The sequence below is a fragment of the Martes martes genome (genome assembly GCF_963455335.1).
Source record: "Martes martes genome assembly, chromosome: 2".
Lineage (NCBI taxonomy): Eukaryota > Metazoa > Chordata > Mammalia > Carnivora > Mustelidae > Martes > Martes martes.
In genome coordinates, this window is record NC_137889.1 from 205302208 (window position 1) to 205323224 (window position 21017).

Consider the following 21017-nt stretch of genomic DNA (forward strand, 5'->3'; position numbering starts at 1 on the left):
AGCTTCTCCTAAGGGGCGGGCGGCCGACTTGCCTCATCTCGAAGCGGCTGGGGTTAGGTCAAAGGTATCTCAGTCAGAAAATGCTCCGTTTGAAAGGCTACAGCCTCCCACGGCGTGTCCCAGATCAAGGACACGGTCATTTCCCAGAGTCTGCCTCCCGGGCGAGCAGCCCCCGGACCGCGGCTTGCAGGGCTCCGCAGTGCTAAGGGACAAGGATCTCCTCCGTGTCCGCGGACACACGCGGCCGTGCCTTCCTGGGGAGGCGGACGCGGGTGAGGCTCCCACGATCACGTTGGTGACGGCTTCCGTCCTCCGTACTTGGCAGCTGGGTTGTGGGACTCCCCAAGCCCTCGTCCGCATTCTCTGGAGCGCTCGGGGTCACCGTCTCGTTCTCTTCCTCCTGTGGGAGCGCGCGAGCAAGAGGCCCGTGACTGGTGCTCAGAGGCAAAACCTTGAATAAAGGCCAGATTCTGTGTTTTGAAATTCACTGCGACCCCATTTCCCCTATTTGAACTAAGAGACCGTCGCTCGCCGCGAGGGCATAAGCCAGAAAGGGTGACCGGTTTTGATTTCAATCAATCCCGTCTCTTTTAGACCTTTAGCCAACATGCATTAAGTTTATGGAAGCCATGCATTTGGTACCTGATAAAAAAATACTTTCTACATCAGAGAGCTAAAGATTAATCATTTTATAGCATGATATTCTTTTATCACAAATGACTGTTTTTGAGGAATTTAGATCATTCTATTTTTTTAAAAAGATTTATTTATTCATGTAGAGAGAGATCGCGAGAGCAGGTGCAAGCAGGGAGAGGGGGAGGGGGAGAAGGACAGAAGCTCAAGCAGACTCCCCACCGGGCACGGAGCCTGACTTGGGGCTCGAACCCACAACCATGAGATCATGACCTGAGGCCAAATCAAGAGTCAGATGCCCAACTGACTGAGACCCCCGGGCACCCCAGGACGCAGACCACTCTCAGTCTTCGAAGCTGCAGCGAGAGGTGTTGCTTCCAGCCCTGTGGTTTTGTTGTCCCTCTCTGCTGCCTGCCCTCAGCTGCCCCAGCCTCTACCCTAGGCCTTGCCAGGACCAGCAACTAGAGTTAACACGGAAGAGAGGTGGGGCCCTCGGGGCTCCTGCCTCAGGGTACGCTCTGCGCTGGTTGTTAACGATTTCAATGATCACCCCCGGATGGGGGCTCAATTTCTCTTCACCAAACAAAACCAACCAAACAAACAAAAACCCCCACCTTTTTTTTTTTTTTTTTCTAATTCTCTCCTCTCTGCCCACTCTTAGAATAGGAAAGTCCTCAATCTACTTCCAAGCTTAACTCGGTCTACCAGTTGTTATTCTCATTTCTGTCGTCTTCCAAGACTCTCTCTTGAGGCTAAACCTTCCCTCTCAAGTGCCTACCAACACGAGCGTATTTCCTCCATCCTAAAGATGCCTTCCACAGAAACTGCTTTCTCAGTCAAATTCCTATTTCATTACTTCCCTTCCCCTCGATAAGAAGTTTCTCAAAAGCATAGTGTTCTCTCGCTACTTCCTCTCAGTCTGGTCTTTGATTAACTCTCAGCCCCCCAAAATCTGGATTCCACACCCACCCTGTCGAAAACGCTCCCTTACGGATGCACAAGGAATGATCTTTCAGACCCCCAGTGCCACTGACGGCTATGTGGCCTCCTGCTTCACCACCCTGTCCTCTTTGAAACTGGCTCGTCCTTCCCTTCCTGGCACATTGTCACAATCCCCTGGATTTCCTTCGTCCTCTCTGGCTACTTCCTCACATGTTCCTTCACAGGCTTGCCGGTATGGGAATGTGGTCTACCATATCCTGCCCTTGGTCTTCTCTGTTCTAACACTGTGGTCTCTCCCTCTGTATAATGTTATCTTTCCAGATGACTCCCCAAAGCACTCATCTGTCATGGGTCTCTGTCTGATGAGCCAGCCAACACCTCCAACTCAAAGGCAAGTTTTAGGACCTTATTTGTAGACCAGCCTGGACTCTTGAAGTCGCAACAACTCCTTTTCTCTTCCAGTGATCTCGTCTCCACCTGGTAACTCAGTCCTATTTCTTGCTCTACTTATACAAAGTCTTAGGAATCTGTCCCCTTTTCCGCTGCATCGCTTGTGGGCCAGCCCTCATCAGCCCCGGCAAGCACGACTGCCTTGTTTCCTCTTTCCGCCTCCACTCTCTCCCCTATTCCAATTCCTTTACTCGTTGTCCCCCAAAATCTTTTAAAATAATTTTTATTTATTTTAAAAAAGATTTTATTTAGGGGCACCTGGGTGGCTCAGTGTGTTGAGCGTCTGCCTTTGGCTCAGGTCATGATCCCAGGGTCCTGGGATCGAGCCCTGCATCGGGCTCTCTGCTCAGCGGGGAGCCTGCTTCCCCCTCTGTCTCTGCCTGCTTCTCTGCCTACTTGTGATCTCTCTCTGTCTGTCAAATAAATAAAGTCTTAAAAAAAAAAGATTTTATTTATCCATTTGAGAAAGAGAGAGAGAGAGCATGAGAGGAGAGAAGGTCAGGGGGAGAAGCAGACTCCCCACAGAGCTGGGAGCCCGACGCGGGACTGGATCCAGGGACCTTGACCTGAGCCAAAGGCAGTCTCTTAACCAACTGAGCCACCCAGGTGCCCTAAAATAATTTTGATTTTTTTCCTTTATTTCACTTTCTTTGGATACATGGTCCTATATGCCTAATTAAAAAGTGAAAAAAATCCACTTTTGTATAAAGTAAAAGTTAATAGTCTCCCATTGTCTTTACCCCTTCCTTCCTACTTCCCCATGTTAACAGCCTGGTAATTTCTTTGGAAATTTTTTCATGCTCATACAAACATATATTCACATTTTTAACAGAAAAATGGGGTCATAGTGTATATTACCTCACAACATTATTGGTTGCCTTCTCAGCTTTCCAAATACCCCTTTCCTGCTGGGCAGTTTGGGTGGACTGACCCACTCTTGGCCATGGGGTGGCCTCCATCGGCCTAAGCCAATCAGTTTAATCGTATTTCTCTGGCTCTGGCTCAAGAATTTGTTCTTGTGCCTGGGTGGCTCGGTCGTTAAGCATCTGCCTTCGCCTCAGGTCATGATCCCAGGGTCTTGGGATGGGGCCCCGCATCGGGCTCCCTGCTCGGCGGGGGGCCTGCTTCTCCCTCCCCCTCTGCTGCTCCCCTGCTTGTGTTCCTTCTCTCACCGTGTCTCTCTCTGTCAGATAAATAAATAAAATCTTACAAAAAAAAAAAAAGAATTAGTTCTTGGTTGGGGGGGGGCGCGATGAGACCTAAATTGGTCTAATCAGAATGAAACTTTGGATTTTTCATTAAAGGTTGAGAGAAATGACACATAGCCTCAGTGGTGACAATCTTGCCACCAGGAGAGATGCCAGTCTAAGACTGATGCCAACATACCCACCAAATTTCCTTCCTTAAGGACACGCATGTGGGCTTTTCAAGAAATTTCCTTCTAAAAACTAGTATTAAAATGATCTCTCATTGTCCCCAAACCCTTCCATTTCTCCACTGGATACAAAACTGGATTACCGTCATTTAGCATATGGCCTTTGGGGCTTGCTGTGGTCTTATTCTATCCCCCCCCCCAGCCTTATTTCCCATTACATTTTCCCTTCCCCCAACCCGCCACCTAAGTCCCCCTCACATGCGTCTCCCCGCCCCCGTGCTTTTACTGGCATTCTTGCATGTTCAGCCTTCTAGTAAAGTTGTGAACAGGTTTTGACATACAAGTCCCCAGCCATGGAGCAAATGCCTGATCCTATGGGAATGGCCCATGCAGAGCGCTGGGGACACAACATGAGCGAGAGACAAATGCTGCCTTACAGGACCTACGGTGTGATGGGGGCGTCCGTATGTGATGTGATGACTGTTCTCAGAGTTAGCTGTCCGAGGCCTTGTGATCGGTAATGATGAGTCAGGATTTGTTAAAGAAAATGGGATTTAAGTCCACATTAACACAAACATGGATTCGAGATCCTTACAGTCACACATATGCAAAGATAAACCAGGGTGTTTGAAGGAATAAAACTACTGTGCAGAAAAGTAGACGTATGACATGAGTAAGAACTTTTAACACAGCCTAGTCATTCACGGCTCTTTCCTTGTGATGTCTTTGGTTTTGGTATCATGGTAATACTAGCCTCAAAAAAGATGAGTTGAGCTAAGTTATTTTTTAAAATAACTCATCTTCCCCCCTTAATAAGCTGGGACTGCCCCATTGCTAACAAAACCCTATCTTTTTTTAAAATGACTTTTAAAAAATATCTTATTTATTTATAACATAGGGACAGAGAGAGAGAGAGCACACAAGCAGGGGGAGAGGGAGAGAGAGAAGCAGGCTTCCCGCCGAGCAGGAAACCCAATGCGGGGCTAATCCCAGGGCCCTGGGATCATGACCTGAGCCAAAGGCAGACACTTAATGCCTGAACCACCCAGGCGCCCCAACAAAGCTCTATCTTATCTCCAGGCTATTTATGGGCTCCTCCCACATCTCTTCCTGACCTTTTTTCCCTTAAAGTCTGCCTCCACCTGCATTTGAACCCCAGTGACCAGTGGAAGAAGGTGAGCAGAGCCTATTAGCGCAGGCTCAGATCCACCCTGGAACGCCAGACTCTCCGGGGGCCTCTTCGAGGACAAAGTTAATAACAAATCTCCGACTGTTTATTTCTGAACAGGTCCCTGAGTACCGGGCCCTGCAGTCGCAATCACAGCTCCCATGGCGGGAGTCTGTCCAGTCCTTACGTGCGGCTCGGCACCGCAGGGACACACTTAATTACCTTCCTCACCTTTCGCTCCTTCAAATCCACTAATCGAAAGTGAGGCCTCCAACACAACTGCCCGCAGTCTCAGCCCCTGGCCTCTGCAGACCCTGTCTCTCCAGATGCCAACCGCCCCCTCTCCCCTTGGGCAGAGCTTTCAAACCCGCAGAGCTCTGAGCCTCCAAGAGGGAGTCTGGCCAGACCCTCTCCGCCGCCCCCTGCCCCCCGGGGAGCTGGCTGGACCTCTCCTCTGCCCGTTGTTAACAGTTTCTGTCACTCTGATACAGCGTTTGAAAATAACAGAACTCTCCTTGTTTTAAGGCATTTTCAAAGTTGCCCTGGCTCATGGGGAGTTAGCGAGACCAAGTTTAAGTTCAGGATTCACAACCACAACTTTGCAAGAGGCCATCTCACACTATAAATGGGCATGACGGGCCCCCAAGTGCAGGGTGAGAAGGAGGCCCCTGGGGGAGTCAAGTCAGTTCAATTAAACTCCACCCAGTGGCCTCCTGTCCAGGAACTACAAATCAGGGAACGGTGCCAGTCAGTTCTTGTGCCATCAGCTGCTCGCGTCCCCTTGGGCTAGCCAGATTCTCTGGGTCTTGGCTGTAAGTTAAATTCTTGGTTGATAGCTGATCTAGCTCTCGCAGGCTGTGATTTTAGAGGCTGGGTTACACATGCTGTACGGAGCTGAGGCAAGGCACTGTGGGAGCCCCTGTTCTTACCCATTAATAGACTTACACAGAGGAAACCTGATTAAAAAATCACATCAAGAGCAGTCTTGGTTGATTAATTACAGCTTCTGACACAAAAGAGGAGGAAGCGTCACGGGTTGCCAAACAACCATCAGCTGTGCTTGTTGGCAGAAAGGTGGGTTTGATTTGGGCCTTGGTTTAGCTGCAAGGGGTTGGGCCTCTCTGGCCTTCCTCCCAACCACTGCCATCCCATAGCTGGGATGTTTGGGAAGACTCCCGCCCTCTCCCATTTCTCAAAGTTTGCGGACTAGAACAATGGAACCAATTTCTTATTCTATAAGGGCAGCTCTACCTACCTTTCTTTTGTACGTATATGCACGCGTCGGCTTAATGCTTGAAGGACAATATTAATTAATGCAATCTCTCCCCTTATCTTACAGAATTCTTCCTCGTTTGCCCCATCTAAGACAGCTGCTCCTTCTGTGCTCTATCTCATCACCTTGATTCTTTCTTTCACACTTTTCACAGTCTGTAATGATCTTGTTTACTTATTTATCAACTTGTTTACTGTCGGTTTCTTCCATACGAATCTCAGCTCAGCAAGGTCGCGAAGCAGATTCCTAGTGTTCCTAGTTTTATCCAAGTGTGTAGCTCACTGCCGGCACATAGTAATTACTCAATAAATATTTGTGCAATACGAGACATGCCAAGATAACACATTTTCATGTAACCCCCCCCCCCACACGAGAAGATCAGTCGTCAGTACTCACTAGATGCTGGGCATCGTTCTAGGAACTTCCCGTGGTCAGCTCATTTGGTTCTCCAGGTCGGTGTGAAGGGGTGTCATCATTACCCTTCGTTTACAGGGAAGTAGACGGAGGCACGAAGTGGGCAGCGCACTCACCCGAGGTCACACAGCGAGCCGGGAAGGTCTTCCAGAGTCTCTCAACCGCTGCAGAAACTCCGAGCCGGGGCGCCTGGGTGGCTCGGCGGGTTCAGCTCGGGTCATGACCCCGGAGTCCCGGACTGAGCCCAGCCGCAGGTCGCCTGTTTGGCAGGGAGCCCGCTCCCCCCGACCCTCCCTCTTCTCACGCGCTCGCTCGCTCTCTCAAACAAACAAATGACATCTTAAAAACAAAAACAGAACTCTGAACACATAATAACGTACTTAGCACATTTTGAGTCTCCTGGCGGGGGAGAGGCTCTTGCGCGGTCCCCGCAGCCTCCCCCGCTTCGGTCCTGCCCGCAGACCCGCTGTGGCTCAGGACCCCCGCGCGGCCCACCCGGGCCCTGGGCCAGCCTCGACGGACCCGCGCTCGGCTGCTCTTAACCTCGTCCTCAGCCTGATTTGCATATCGGGGGCACGTGCCCTGCTTCTGGCCAATGAGAAACCAGAAGCCCGTTGAGAGCCCGCCTCTGGGAAGGAGCCGGGCAGGAGCTAAGAACTCGCGCTCTTGCGGCTTTCTTCTTGCGGTGCAGGTGCAGTGGCCGAGGCTGTGCCGGGGCCACGGAGGGACGCGCGCGAGCGCCGAACACCGACAGGCCGGGACGGTAAACTAAACCACAGTCAGAACGCGAGTCTGATGTCACTGTGGAGCCGCTGGACCAAGCGGGGAGTCGCCGTCTTTCAGACTTCTTACTAGAAGACGTGATTAAATATCTGTGTGCAACTGTTTGTGTGTGTGTGTGTGTGTGTGTGTGTTTTAACAGCTTTACTGAGGTGCAATTACTTAGGCACCATGAAATGCACCTGTGTTAAGCATACACTTCTGGTAAATTTACAGAGTTCTGCAGTCACCACTACAGTCCCGCTTGAGGACATTTCCATCACCCCATGAAGATTCCTTGTGCTGCTTTGCAATCCATCCCCGTTCTTACGACTCTAGGTAACCACTAATTTGCTTTCTGTCTCTATAGGTTTGTCTTTTCTGGACATTTCATAAACAACTTTTTTTTAGCTTAAAGTATTCCTTTAAAAAAATTATTTATTTATTTGACAGAGAGTACAAGCAGGGGAAGCTACACGGAGAGGGAAAAGCAGGCTCGTGCTGAGCAGAGAGCCCAACGTGGGGCTGGATCCCAGGACCCTGCGATCATGACCTGACCATGACCTGACCCAAAGGCAGATGCTTAACTGACTGAGCCACTCAGGTGCCCCGCTAGAAGTATTCCTAATTACTATTCGTAGCATATAGCTATGCAACTGCTAATGGAACCCACACTCAGGTGACAGCATCATGAAGGACACAGGATGGCCAACAATACAGTGTCAGGGAACGAGCCCTCAAGACCAGGACACCACGTTCTGGAGCCAGCTCTTTTCCTAACCAACTGTGTACCTCTGATACGCTTTTAAATTTCTTGAGCTGATTTTTCTCAATCATGAAATGGGAAAATCCAAGTGAATGGCTTTTAAGTGCCCTTCTAGATCTCAGATTCTAATGTATTTTCTTTTTTTAAATTTTATTTATTTATTATTTTATTTTATTTTTTTATTTGAGAGAAAAAGAGAGAGCACAAGTAGGGTGGGGCCAGAGGGAGAAGCAGGCTCCAGGATCGCGACCTGAGCCAAAAGCAGATGCCTTAACCAACTGAGCCACCCAGGCTCCCCTCTAAAGTATTTTCTTAAGAAATAAAGGGAGTATTTGAGTTCTTTCAGAAAAAAAATACCCCTGTTTCATTCAACAAAAACCGATTAAGACAATCCCATCCCTCTATACATCTAAACAATCATGTTGAAGTACATAATTCTACTAAACGGCAGAACTGAGGATGTTATGAAACATCTATCAAAGAAAGGGGATCTGTATTGGGCAGGAAGGTCATAAGCCAAAGGAAATGAACGAGTTGTTGGGAAAAGGTCATGTTTGCTTGAACCTCTTACCAGAAACAAAGGTGAAGGATGCTTAGAACGTCTTCTATGTATGGCACATATGAATGCCTAGACATGAATATTTCTTTTGTGAAAGAGATGCTATGAATCGGAGGGTATTATCTCATGACTGTAAAGAAATAGGATCATATTTATCCTTAAAAGCATATATGTTATTGTCAGGGATGTTTTGTTTGTTTGTTTGTTTTGTTTTTTGTTTTTAAGAGGCTCTAAACCCGGCACGGGACTTGAACTGACAAGAGGTCCAAACAAATACGATTCTTTTTTCAAGGTCAAGAATCACATGTTCTACCAACTGAGCCAGCCAGGTGCCCGCATTATTGTCGATTTTTTAAAGGTGTGATAATGTTATTGTTGTTGCAGATTTTAAAAAAAAAAAAAGAGTCTTCTAAGGGTGATGGGACTATTCTGTATCCTGACCGTAATGATGGTTACATGAATCTATCCATGTGTTAAAATTTATGGAACTACCCACACTGCAAAAGGGAGGTTTTATTGTATGTAAATTCAAAGATTAAAGTTAAACAAGAGTTCTTGCCTTTTAGAGATACATGTTGAAATATTCATGGGTGAAATGATACAAAATCTAGTATTTGCTTCGAGTAATATGGGAGGGAGGGAAATGGTAAGGTGTAGATGAAACAAGATTGGCCGTGAGTTGACTATTGTTGAAACTGGGTTCATTATACTCTCCAGGGATTCATTATGCTCTCTTCTCTCTTTCTGGATAGGTTCAAAGATTTTCATCATAAAAAGTGAAATATAAAAAGCATTGGTGGGCAAAAATAAAGTTTCTTCCTGCTCGCATGCTTAAAAGAAGCTTGTTTTTGACTCGCAGGCTGATGGCTCTGCCAAAGGGAGGGAGCTGTCTACACAGGTGAAGTGACAGGAAAAATATATCATCTTTCTACATAATTTATGCACATTTCATGATATGAGAAAAGATTTTTTATGTATATGACCCAGCTGAGCTGACTACATTTTAAAAGTTATCTTTATATCAAATCAGAAACTAACAGTTACCATATTGAGCACCTGCTTAAGGTGGTCAGCAAAATAACCCTTCAGATAAAATATCTTAAACATTTACACCTCCCTCAGAAGATATTATTCCCATTTTACAAGGAGAAAACCAAGTCTTGGTGAGGACAGGCTACACATCTAGCATAATGTAGTCGGAACACAGATCCAGATCTAATTCCAGAGCCGTCTCTTACCCAGTGGACAGTAGGACTTCCTCCAGTGGGATGGCCTTTTTCGGTTCTGTGCCACTTCTGCCTGCTTCTCTTCTAGCACCCAGCACCTGGAACCTTCTTCAGAGGACTCCCGAAGGCTACTGGGTCAGCTTTGCCCCAGCCCAGAGAGCCAGCAGTGCACAGAGCTTCCATTCCCATAGAGTGGCGCAAAGCTGGGGACTCACTGCTCAGGGGTCCCAACGTTGACGTCCCTCGCTCTGATGGAGACAAACTCTGAGTTGGAAGGAACACTCCAGAGCCCCTCCGGGGATCAGGCAGAAGCAGAACCGGTACCTGAAACTGGACCCTCGTTCAGAGCCTCCCACTTCGCTGTCCTGCTCCCACCAGTCCCTCACTGGCTTCCCCCGGGAGCATTTGCTTAATGTATCACTTGCTCATGAACCCTTGTCTCAGGGACAGCTTCTCGGGAGCCCAACCAAAGACAGTTGCTTTTTCTTATTTAGATGCAGTTTCGCCGCGAGGAATTCCTTACCCAGGAAGCGTTTATGGGAATGTTGATGTGTTTGTACATAGGTCAAGTTACTTAACTGTTTACGTGCACGATTATGGCGGTAACTGGAAATAGACACGGGGAAGAAGCAGGGACAGGCATCGCTTCCGGCAAGACCGAGGGGACCTGTAATGAGAAGTGAGGAATGTGCTCTCGGTGTCCACACGTGCTCTAGTGACAGAGTTGCGGGCCAACGGGCTTCCTGATGATGAGCCCAACGCCACCTGACTGATGCCATCTGACGCCCTCTGACAACACCATCTGACGCCAACACTGCTTTAACCTGCATGGCAGGGGTTGGGAAGAGAGGCCGCTAGTGTGGACTGAAGAGGAAAGAGACAATGCCTTGAAAAGACTGAAAAGTGGGTCCTGAAGGCCTTAAGAACAGCGCAAGACTTCACCGGAGGCATTGCGTTCACAGCCAACAGAGCCCAACGGAGTTGCATCCCAGTGAGAAGAAGCTTTCAGCTGGGAAAGGGCTCCCCTAGCTGGGTGTCGCGTTATCCACGGGAGATGCAGTTCCGTGGCTAAGCTGGGGAATCAGGCATCTGGCTCCGTGACTTGCCGTTGTGTGAGGCTGGCAAGTTACTTCACATCTTGCAGCTTCGACTTTCCATTCTGTAAAATGGGACAGTAACACCCAGCCCGTGTTGTTGTCACAGGAATTGTATTAGATCCACGAACCACTGTGACATGATATGAGCCAGCAAATGACCAATTATTACTCCGAGGGGAGCTGCAGACACTTTCCTTGGAATGTCTTTACTAATGACACGGGGCTGGAGAGTGTGCTCATGCACTGCTAGGGCACTGCTGGGGGGCACCTTCTCCAGAAAGAAATATGGCTCAGTCGGTTGAGCATCTGTGTTTGGCTCAGGTCATGATCTTGGGGTCCTGGGATCGATCCCTGCCTCAGGCTCCACACTCAGCACGGAGTCTGCTTGAGATTCTCTCGGTCTGCCTCTGCCCCTCCCCCAAGTGCATGGGCTCTCTCTCACTCTCCCAAATAAATAAATAAATAAATAAATACCTTCTAAATGTCACTGTCCTTGGAATGATCAGAGTTTTTTTTATACAAACCCAGCGAAGTCCCACCTACTTCAGCAATGGTCCCTTGCGTACATCATTAGCCCCAGGGGCGGTAAGAGCAGAGTTAAGGAAAACCGTATGGGAAGCCTCAGAGGAAGTTGAGAAGCCCATGGATAGTCTAAGCTCTCTGCTGCATACCGTGTTCCAAGGACACACACACACAGACACACACACACACCTGCACACGCCCACGCACGCACACACGCAGATGCAGCCCAAGCACTTCCATGGAATGATACGGAGCATTTTTGCCTCGTTGTATTTATTATATTTGTTTTGCACAACATGGGGAATAAATCCACTGCTCTGTTAGCTGGAACCAGTTGCAGCCGGCATGTGTGGTGTGTTACACTCTGTATATCTGTAAATCTAGCCCGTTTAGGAACACGGTGATTGTGCACATATGCGTGTTTAAAGCTAGCTTTTGAATTTTTATCTAAACAGAGGAGCTGCCAGTTTACAAATCCTTCTTTATATTTTGTGCACTGCCCTTTCCATTTGCACTGCCGTCAGCCCAATTCAGGACGTCGGCGGCTCATCCCGGATTATTCCGGCTGCTTCCTGACCGTCCAGCCACAACCACCGAATTTAGCATTTTAAAGTGCCACTTGCTTGATGACACTCCCTGTTCACAGACCTTCCACGTTTCCCTATTACCGACCAAATGAAGTCCAGAGTCTCTGTTCTAGCCTGAAACCTCGGAAGAATTTCATATCTACCAACTTTACAGGCTGCTTTGCTTCTCCCTGTGCTGCAGCTAAATTTAACTGCTTGACTACTAGAGTCCTATATATACACGGATATCTCCAGCGAGTATATATACTTCTCCTTCTGCCCGGAATAACCACTCTGTTCTTTCCTCTTCTCTCATGGGCAAGCTAGTTCCTCTTCTTCCACTGCAGTTGTGCTAATAAACCCAGCAGGAAGTGATTCCTTTGCACCTCCCAGGATATGCAGCTCCCAGGATACCCCGCCCCCCCCCAAATATCCGTGAGTACATGCGGTGACTCCTTCAGGCCTCTCTGTCTGCAGGCGCTGTGATTCTCACCAGCCTTCCTCCCCTGCCCAGCTAACTCCTGTGCCGTTCAGTCGCCTCAAACAACACAACCCAGGCTCGGCTCTTTTGTTGGAAGGGTTTGGGGGACTCGTAGACTAATAGGAGGCTGAGGAACCAAGATTAGGACACAGACGGCAAAAAGGGACCAGAGAGGAGCAGAGACACAGCTCTTATCTAACAGGATCCTGCCACCGCCGCCGCCACTCGCCACCACGGTCGCCCTCCTTGCACCCTCTCGCGTCTGCTATAGGTGCCCTCTGCCTGGCCCGTCTTCATTCCTCCAGCGCCAGATTCAGTGCCCTAGGCAAGGCGTCTGACAGGCGGAACCCAGGTTCTGCAGCCACACCTTTGTTTCTAGGAAAGAAAGAAGAGTAAACGGAGCCGGTTACCTCTCTGACTTCCCTCGAGGCGACAAAGCTCTGTGGACCCAGCAGGACAACTGGTAGAGAACTGTCCCCAGATAAGAGGGTTAGGCAAGGTGACACTCCCCAAAAGGCAAATAATAGTCACAACTTCTGTTGACCCTTCAAGCCATGACTTTGATGTCACCTCTCGAAGAGGGTGATGTGAACTTCTCTCTTCTCTTTCCAGGGGGAACTAGGGAATCCATCTCAGTTCCAGCACGTGGTGGACATTTCTCTGTGAGAACACTACATCGTGCTTAAAAATAATATGTATCATTTTCTATCTTATAAGTAACATTAATTTTTGAAAACAAAGTATAAATAAAAAAACTAAAGTCCACCTGTAATCCCATGATTAACATTTTGGATTGCGTATTTTCATTTTCTCTTCTATCATACACACATATTATTTATCCTTTACACAGCTTGGGCCAGACTTGTTGCATGACATTGGAATATTATGTTCAGATCTCTTTCCCCTACTATAGTCTGAACTCTGTGAAAGCAGGGGCAGTGATGTTTTCTATCTATGCATCTACTAGCTGGTAGTTCGTCCCACAGTGTTTGGCGTGTGCTTGATCAATGCTTGCTAAATCAACGGAAAGCTCCTTGAGGACAGAAGTCATGTTTTATAAAACTTTATAATTAATACAAGATGTATTATACTGTCTTGTATATGGTAAATATTTTCGCTTAAGATTTTTGAATAAAATAACTTAAGTCAGGATGCCTGGGTGGCTCAGTCGGTTAAGCGGCTGCCTGTGGCTCAGGTCATGATCCCAGCATCCTGGGATCGAGTCCCACATTGGGCTCCTTGCTCCGCAGGGAGCCTGCTTCTCCCTTTGCCTCTGCCTGCCACTCTGCCTGCCTGTACTCTCTCTATCTCTCTGACAAATAAATAAATAAAATCTTTTAAAAAAATAATAAATAAATAAATAACTTAAGTCACATGGCAATCCTCAACTTTGAAGGCTTCAGCTGTAGAGATGTATGTTTTCTTTCCCTGGCTGCACAAATTTAGGAGTGAGACCAGGAGCATGAATTACGGTAGTCATTATAGTAAAAATGGCCTTTGTCCCTTCTTCCTCCCTAGCAAATCACCGGGAATACTGAACTTCCCAAATTTCTTTTTCCTTCCTCCAGACACTTTCTCACTGACAACCTTCAGGTTCTACTTCGATAGCCATTTGTTCTGACATCTTAGGGCTGACGTTTTCCGTGGCTCGTGGTGAATATTCAAGACGGCAGCAAGTCTTTTGTCACTTTTGTTGCTGAGAGGCGGATCTGTTTCTTCTCTCCTCTACATATAGGCTGGGCCCGTGACTGCTTTGATCAATAAAACAAAGAGAAAGCGATGAGACTTGCCTTTAGTAAGACTGTGAGCTTCTGTTGTGTCTCTTGGAAGCTCGCCTCCATGCTGGGAGGGCGCCTGGGCAGCCACTTGGAGCCACGGGTTCATGTGGAAGAAAACCGAGGCCCCTGGCTTCCGGGCCCGGCCGAGACCTCAGACGGCCGCTGCCCCAGCCTGCCAGCCCCGGGAGCGGACCAACTTGAAAGCAGATCAGCAGCTGGTCGAGTTGTCCCGGCAGATGCTACATGGAACGAGGAAAAAGTGTCCCAGACTGATCTTGACCTATAGCAAAACTGTGAACAAATCAATGGTTCTTGTTTGAAGCCCTTATGTTCTGAGATAGCGTTGCACAGCAGCGTGTAGCTGAAACAGTTCCCAGAGTTGACCCCGCGTCTCTCCCAGAGGTAGAGCAGAGATCTCTTCCCTGTGGGCCAAGAAAATCGCTCTTGCAGTTTCTACTTCTTCTTGACTCGTGTCAAAGAACCCGGGAGTTGAAGTGGCACCTTTCATCTTCCCATTCTAAAGAATCTCCGGTCTGCAGCAACTGACCAGCCTTCTGGAGAGTCCCCGGCCCTTCAGCTTCGCCTCCCACAGAGCCGTCTAGACCTCTCTGAACATCTAAGGCTTCCCCGGAGAGAATGAGGCAGCCCTGATGGCCCCTTCCTGTTTACAGTCTCCGTTATGACTTCCCGGAGCCCACCTAGGGGCCTCCGACTCCTCGTTGTTTTCCCCCCCAGAGATTTGACAGATCTCTGTGAAACTGGGACTCCATTTGGCCGCCCTGGTAGACAGCCCCCCCACCGCTTCTGATGCCCACCTCTAAGCTGTTTGTGTGATTTCCGAAGTGCCTTGCTAATCCCAGGCAAGGTTGAAAAGCTTCGTGAGGCCACAGTAAAGCAACTCAGGATCATCCCCTTGGTTTTGCTTTCCCCACCTGTCCTCCCCACCTGTCCTCCCCACCTGTCTGTTGCTTTGCTCCGTGCCGCAGCTTTCTGCTTTGAACATCACTCCAGCATCTCAAACCAAGAGATTTCTTCTGCTTCGGCAGCTCCCACTGTGTAATTTCCTCTTCCAGTTCCGAAGGGTTGCCACAGGACGTACATTATCAGAGCATCCTGGGGTTGGGGGGAGGCTAGGGACATCATTTTGATCATTCCCCTGCTGTCAGATGGGACTACATGCACACCGGAGCGGTAACAAAAAATTTAGCACACAAAAATAACTCAGGAAATACCTAACTTTCTATGAGACTTCTGAGATTCTCACGCAAACCCCAATCTCCCACCCAAAATCAAAAGTCTCCAGGGTTGGGACTGAAGGGCTTATTTAAAAACTCCAGCAAGCCGGGGCGCCTGGGTGGCTCAGTGGGTTAAAGCCTCTGCCTTCGGCTCAGGTCATGATCCCAGGGTCCTGGGATCGAGCCCCACATCGGGCTCTCTGCTCAGCGGGGAGCCTGCTTCCTCCTCTCTCTCTCTGCCTGCTTCTCTGTGATCTCCGTCTGTCAAATAAATAAATAAAATCTTAAAAACAAAACAAAACTCCAGCAAGCCAACTGAGTCCTCTGCAAACCTGGGCCTCCTATCAACATTGGGATAGGCACAAATTTATCCCAAATGGGGAAGACGTAGTGTTAAGAGTCCTGCTTAAACTAGCTCCGCTAGCAGTTCTTCTAGGTAAGGCGACCAGTCATCCAAACTGGGACATGTTTTAGGGTGGGGGGCCTTGCAGTTGAGAATTATGTCATGGCAGCCGTGGGTTGTCCCAGGTGAACTGGAATGGGTCGTCACCCTGCGTTTGGGAGATGCTCAGAACACGATGGCAGAGGTGGGGGTGAGGCAGGACAGCGGTAAAAAGGAAAATGTGTCCTAAAATATACCTGCTCTGTCCTTTGGAGCTTTTTGACCAGCGGTGCTCACATTAAAAGTGTTATGGAAACTTTAAAAAAATATAAAATTGCAGAGCCTGGCCTAGACCTACGGTGTCAGAACCTCTTCAGGTGAAGGCCGGGCACGGACACGTCTTGAATCTCCCCAGATGATTTTAATGCACCGGCAAGCTTCCTTGAGATCTTAGGTGAGTACCTAAACTCACACGGATGCAGGCTGAGAGGTCCCTTTGGAGCCAAAATACTCAAACTTACCACACAGATCACGAAAGCCTGAGGTGGGGTGGGTCTAGGCTCGGTTCTGTGGCTCCGTCATCAACGTTTTACGTTCTTCTGTCTTTCCCCTCCCGTAGCCCGACTTGTTGGCGTTCTCCTGGGCCGGTTCCCTAGAGAGTCACAAGATGACTGCTTCCGCAGTTCGAAGCCTCAGCCTCAGGTTCGAGGTCTGGAAGGACTGTCTCCTCCTGTGTCTTTCTAAGATCCCAGAAGACTTTCCTGGAACCTCCCAGCAGACCTGGTCTCCTGCTTCATCAGCTAGAACTGGGTCATTTGCCACCCTGAGGACAATCGTTGGCGAAGGATAAAGTCACGATTGAGTTGGGTTGTTCAGGGCTCACCACTGAGCTGGGGGAAGGTCTTTCCCCCCCGGGAGGGACACCTGGAAAACCAAGGAAGGAGAAGTGTCCGGGAACCAATAGTGTCTGCAGGACCTCGCCGTGCCCCCAATCAGGGACATTTGCAGTGAACCTGATCTAATTGGATAGACATATACACCCTAACTGGGTTGTTTTAACATCAAGTGAGATAGTACATGCATAACCACTATATGTGAAGTACTATTTCTAAGTGATGCACTTCTCAGAATTTCACTTTACACAAGGAATAAACAAGGCACAGGGAAACGAAACGCCATTAGCAAGTTTACCCAAGCAGCCCCGGTCAGAAGCCTTTGGAAGTGTTGGCCTGTGTTCGCCACAGATGACCAGTGTTCCTTAAAATACCCCACAAGCACTTCCCACCGTCTGGGGTCCAGCAGCTCAGCCACGGGGTCTTCCGGAAGGGACACGAGAATGAGGTACAATGTAAATAGAAGACAGAGGGTGAGTCGATGCTGTTGGAGAAACGCTATTTATGGTGTGCGGGGAGAATGGAGGACGGGATCCTGTGTGGTATTTGCTATGGCCGGGAGAAGAAGAAACACTTTAAGATTTTATTCATTCATTTATGTGAGAGAGAGAGTGAGCATGTGGGGGAGGAGCAGAGGGAGAGGGACAAGCAGACTCCCTGCTGAGCACAGAGCCTAACCCTGGGCTCCACGCAATGACCCTGAGATCACCACCCGAGCTGAAATCAAGAGCCAGCTGCGCAACCCACCGAGCCACTGGGCTCCCCGGGAAGAAACACTCAAATAGGGGTGAGGTCAAAATCCAGAGGAGATCCAGAGGACATGTGCAGATGTCAAAACAAAACACAATTCAAAACCACAACTCCGACAGAAGTTTGGGAAGGAGGACGCACTACGGCTTGACATCTGTCAGCTCACAAAGGGGTCGGTGCACGTGGCCTTCCGTGCCGCGTCCCCCTGATGCCTAGAAGTTGATCTGTCAAAACACAGATGTTGCATTCGGCTGCTTTGCCATTCCCGGGGCAGCGTGGCAGCTTCTGCTAAAGACTGGAGCCGCTCAGGGAGTCTCCGCGCAGAGGACGGGACCGAGAGGCGCCTGCAGCGGAGATTCTGTTCTGTTGAATCATGTTGGAAATGATTAACTTAGTTCTTTGCCAGTGCGGGTACTGCTTCTCTTCCCTTCACGGCGTCCCTTTAAGAAAAAAATCTTTGCTCAGTCTAAGTTGTTTCTTTATGTTCCCGGAGTGGGCATCATGATACGCTTGAGAATTTTGAAATCCGGATGAGGAAACCAAGAATTCAGTGGTTAAGCTGCAGTTCTCGCTGAGGAGCCCCGGCGAAGCACACGCACGGACCCGGAGTTCCTCTCGGATTGTGCCTTGCTCGCCGGCTCTGGGTCCCAGCGCCCAGCTGGGACAGCAAACGAAACCCAACGGTACAGGGGAAAGATCCAGAGCGAGTTTATTCTCGGTAAACACGTCCGCAAAAGCAGGGCTCTTCCCGGTAAGATCACAGAGAGGACAGCGTCCCTTCTGGGGCCCAGCGCACTTCTCTTCTGTGTGTCCCTATTCCCTCTCCTTTCTCCTCAAGGGGTGAAGCGTTCTCCACCCCCGGCATTCCAGAGTCCGTCCCCTGCCGCTTCCTCCCCACTCGGCCGCCCCCACCCCACTCCAGAATTGCCAGGAGCCGCCCACCTCACTTTCCCACCTCTGCCAGGGCACCCCTCAGGGCGGGACCGAGCCACACTGGTGTTAGGACCGGTTTCCCGAGCACATCAATTTACTTCAAGGCATGAATGACTGAAGATAATAACCTTTTATTTATTTTTTTTAATTTTTAAAGATTTTATTTATTTATTTGACAGAGAGATAGTGAGAGAGGGAACACGAGCAGGGGGAGGGGGAGAGGCAGAAGCAGGCTCCCCGCTGAGCAGGGCTTCGGATGCGGGGCTCGATCCCAGAATCCTGGGATCATGACGTGAGCCCAAGGCAGATGCTTAACCGACTGAGCCACCGAGTCCCCCACAGGCAGAGTTTTAAAATACGCAAACCCAAGACAAGATTAGTAAAAAGTGACAATGATAATGACACACCCATTGGGCTCTAATTCTGGGGTCCCTTGGGGCTCCGGGATGAGAAGACTCCATAAGAAGGTATAGGTTCTTTTTTTTTTTTTTTTCTAAAGATTTTATTTATTTATTTGAGAGAGCGAGAGAGCGAGAGCATGAGCTGGGGGCAGGGTTAGAGGGAGGGGGAGAAGCAGGCTCCCCACTGAGCGGGGATTCCCTGATGAGCTGGTCCCAGGACCCTGGGATCATGACCTGAGCTGAAGGCAGATGCTTAACCGACTGAACCACCCAGGCGCCCCAAGAAGGTGTAGGTTCTTCCAGTTAAGTCAAAGAACTTTGTCTTGTGCGAAATACGGGAAACGGGCAGGGAATGATGGCACAGAACAAAGCAGGGAACTGAGAGGTTCTCCTACTGACTGCTCCTCTCCCAACACACACACATAGGCACTCCATATCTTTGCTTTTCCACAAAAGTAAAATTCTGGGTGCTGGATTGTCTATAATAGCAAAGATCGGGACACAAATCCAATGTCCATCAGTGGAGAACTTGTTCAGTAACTGACGGCACAGCCACACAATCGGGTCGTAGGTGACACAGTTGGGTTGTAGGTGACTATCAAAAAAGACAAGGGAGCTGTGTATTCGCTGGCACAGGATCGCCGTCCATAGAGATCGGACATACAGAGAAGGGGGAACATTACTCTCATTATTCATTTATTTGCATAAATAAATAGTAATTGGATGATTCCTGGTACAGAAAGAAAATGGGTAGGGAGTAAGACAAAAATGGGAATGAGAGTGGGAGCCGGATTGTCACCATTTTCTATTTGGATTTTTGAGTCATGATCTATTCAAGAGCTTTTGTGATCTGAATTTGAAGTGTTCTCAGAGTGGTTTGTTGAGCATTTAATAAATTATTCTCCGGTGAAACAGGCTGAACTTGGACAACTAAGTCCATGGGGCAGAGAAGAAAACGGAGCCTCAGGATGGTTTGGGTGGGATCCCAGCTGGGCTACTCTTTGACCCCAGGCAAGTTGCTGACCTTTTCCAAGCCCGTCTGTAACGTGGGGATAACCACAGCCTGGAAAAGATGGGTGCGGAGCGGCAAACGAGGACTCGGTCACAGTTCGCCACTGTCACAGAGCTGGCGCTGGCTGAGACGCTAACCCAGGCTCTGGGCTCCTAGTCCGCTTTGTGTCTCGCCAGAAGCTACTTGAGAAAGTGTCCGTTCTTTGCTGTTCCAATACTTAGCAATTTCGGGGGAGGAAGACGTCTTAAGCTTTGGAGCGGTAAGAACACCTTGGAACCGACATAAGAAAAGCCTCCGAAATGAGATTTTTCCCTCTTAAAGTGTAGTGTCCTCTGTCCATACCACTTTAAAACCTAGCGTTAACGGGGGCACGTGGGTGGGTTAGTTGGTTCAGTGTTGGACTCTTGATCTCGGGGTCTTGAGTTCAAGGCCAGTGTTGAGCTCCATCCTGGGTGTGGAGCCGACTTAAATAAACAAACAAGCAAAACTTAGCATTAATGGATGAATTAGTACAATGTGTGAGGTTTGACTTAAGATAATATTGGAATAGAGGAAGTGGGAGGGGCGTATGGATGAAACAAAACAGCCTGGAGTTGAAAACTGTGGACGGTGGCGACGGGTCCATGGAGGTTTTTTAAAAAATATTTTATTTATTTGACAGAGAAAGACACAGTAAGAGAGGGAACACAAGCAGGGGGAGAGGGAGCGGCAGAAGCAGGCTTCCCACTGAGCAGGGAACCCGATGTGGGGCTTGATCCCAGGACCCCAGGATCATGACCTGAGCTGAAGGCAGATACTTAACGACTGAGCCCCCCAGGCGCCCCAGTTTGTCTACTTTTACGTATGTTTAACATTTTCCATAAGAAAAGCCAAATACATATATTGTAGCAGGTCAAAGATGGCTACAGGCTCTCTGACACTGCCCTAACCTTAGAGAAGGGGTCTCTATCACCTCCTCTTAAAGGGTCTGTGGGCTTTGTGACTGTTCATTAATAGAATACACTGGAAGGGACCGTGTGCTGGTTTACTGGGTTTGGCCTTAGCAAGACTGGCAGCTTCTAGCCCCTGTCTCTAGGGACAGACACTAGCGTTCTGGGCTGCCCTTCTCTAGATCCTGTAAGGAGAACTCTGGAAACTACCTGGAGAAGGAAGGGGCCCAGCTTTCTAGTTTTCCCACCGAGGAGCCAAGCTCGTGAATGAAGCTCTCTTGGACCGGCCAGCCCCACCTGGTGACAGCCTCAGTGGGTACCACGGAATGACCCAGTTGTTGTACCGCGTAGCATGAGAACTGTCTAGTCAAACCTGGCCCTCGTTCCTATCCCACAGGGAGTGAGCGTAGTGAAATGGGTCACCAAGTTGTGGGGTTGTTACATGGTTATTTGTCACAGACAAGTTTGGGGGT